This window comes from Mytilus californianus, unplaced genomic scaffold (genome assembly GCF_021869535.1).
Source record: "Mytilus californianus isolate M0D057914Y unplaced genomic scaffold, xbMytCali1.0.p SCAF_1, whole genome shotgun sequence".
NCBI lineage: Eukaryota > Metazoa > Mollusca > Bivalvia > Mytilida > Mytilidae > Mytilus > Mytilus californianus.
Window position 1 is genome coordinate 105,077,036 of NW_026262581.1, and position 2,668 is coordinate 105,079,703.

Consider the following 2,668-nt stretch of genomic DNA (forward strand, 5'->3'; position numbering starts at 1 on the left):
AGTACATCCTGTCGATACTGTTTTGGCATTGCACAAGGTCGTGCGTTTCTCAGACTGTTTATGACGCCTTACATTAAATCCGTTAGATTTGTACTGATTGATACTTTAGTCTGTGAAAACATGATTTATTCATTAGTTGTAACTTACGTTGAGCTAACTTTCAGTAACTGCGAGTACTCTTATATCCATTCGGTGCTTTGTGTCTATTATTTTTATGTTAGTTGGTTTATTTGTGCTTTGTACGGATTAAATTAGTTAAGCTATTTGCAACTAATTTTTGCAGCTTGTCCTAATGTTGTGCTGCAACACCACTGTCCCAGATTAGGAGAGGGTTGATCGCTCACAATCATGTTTAACACCGCCACATTCTTTATGTGCCTGTCCCAAGTCAGGTCTGAGCATGTTAGAAAGCGGTTGACAGTGGTTCATGTCTGTCATATTTGTTTTTCGTAAATTGTTTTGTTATAAATTAGGCTGTTAGTTTTCTCAATTGAATTGTTTCATATTTTTCATGTCAGAGCATCTTAAAGCCGACTATCACTAGCCTGTCAAAAGGTCGGTGGTTCTCTCCGGCTTCCCGCTCCACCAATATCAACCGACTGCCACGAAAAAGCACAATAGTGCTGAAAGTGGCGTTAAACACCAATAAATCAATGAACTCAATTTATAGCCGACTTTACGGTATGGGTTTTTCTCGTTGTTAAAGGCCATACGGTTGCCTATAATTAATAAGCTGCTTATATCGACTCCATTTGAACTTTGGAAGATAGTTGTCATAATGGCAATCATCCCACATCTCCTTATTTTTATATGGGACACACTACAGAAAACTGCCAATGACGGACACAAATGGAAGATCTTCGTTACTGCCTTACACGCCTAATAAGTTATTCCCATGTATTTCCCAAACTGTATAGAGAGATTCCTCTAAGGAAGCAAGACAACTCGCCCCACTGCCAAATCGCCCCACACCATATCGCCCCACTTCTTTTTCACCAACTCGCCCCACTCTTGTTTACCAACTCGCCCCACTTTCTAGAAAATCGCTCCACTCTGGTTTACCAACTCGCCCCACTTATGAAAAAGGGTTTAATCCCGTTAAATTTACTCCTGCCAACTCGCCCCACTTATGATAAAGGGTGAAATCCCGATAATATATTGAGCTGCGTCGGATAGAAATCGACCTTCAGCGGCGGATCCAGCCATTTATAAAAGGGGGGTTCCTAACCCAGGATAAAGGGCCCCCCCCCCTTTATCCTGGGTTAGGAACCCTCCTTTTATAAATGGCTGGATCCAATTATATGTCCCCATTCAAATGCATTGATCGTCAAAAAAACTGAAAGGGGGGTTCCAACCCCCGGAACCCCCCCCCCCCCCTGGATCCGCCACTGACCTTATGCAAATTAATACATCATTACATCTGTAAACCTATTTCATGTTGAAAAATGTCTACGGAGAGTCTCTAACTGTGTTAAAATTGAGTTGTTATAAGAACCATACAAAACAGACCAAAATGTATCTCGTATTTGAATGTTACAAAACCAATCAAAGTCTTATATATGTACATGTATATGTGCACTTGCATAAGGTCGATTTCTATCCGACGCAGCTCATATAATAAAGGCCTGCCAACTCGCCCCACTTATGAAACTTATCTACACAGATTAAAAAAAATCACTTGTGATACTAATAAAAATCGAAAATTTAATATATGATTAGGATTGAAATTAAATGATGCTTCATTTCTTAAAATAAAATTGTAGATACATTATTTATTATTATGTAATGTTAGTATGTATTGGAGAATAACTTTATTATTATTATAAACACCCATGATTCTCGACTTATCTAGTAAAACAGTGATTACATTTACAAGAAAACAAATGTCATAAACAGTTACAATAGTCAATAACATTGTACGTCACAGAAATTCTGATACTTACTTCTTTCTGCTTTATTTCAACCAAAAGAAAAGATTTAAAAGAACAAGATGCATTTCTAAGGTTTTCATCAGTATTCATTTAATTCATTAGTGGGGTGAGTTGGTAGGCCTTAATTCAGTACAGTTTAATTCTCAAGTTTTATTCATTAGTGGGGCGAGTTGCCGGGCAGACTTAAAACTGAGATTAAACTCCTTTTCATATGTGGGGCGAGTTGGTAGTGCGTTGGGCGAGTTGGTAGGCCTATATTCAACGGGATTTTACCCTTTTTCATAAGTGGGGCGAGTTGTTAATCAAGAGTGGAGCGAGTTGGTGAAAAAGTGGGGCGATTTGGCAGTGGGGCGAGTTGTCATGGATTCAACTCTAATTTGGTCTTAATATATACAAGGATTTCTTACTATATATATATACAAATCCTTGATATATGTATACATAACTGTCAAGTACTCTTAGTATATAAACCAGAGATATTATATGTCTCTGGTATAACATAAAATATAAAGCATTCAAATAAAAAATATATATAAATGTCACAACTATATTTTTTTTGTCCGGCATAAGTCTAAGAGATCCAAGAAGTCACAAAAATTAAGGATAAAAATGTAGTTATAATAGTCCCAGTTTCAATGCTTCGGAATTTTAACGCGAATAATATAGCGCCCTCTTACGGTCGGTGTCCTCTACTGTAGTAATCGGAGTGAGCGGAATATAACGACTGGATTATTCAG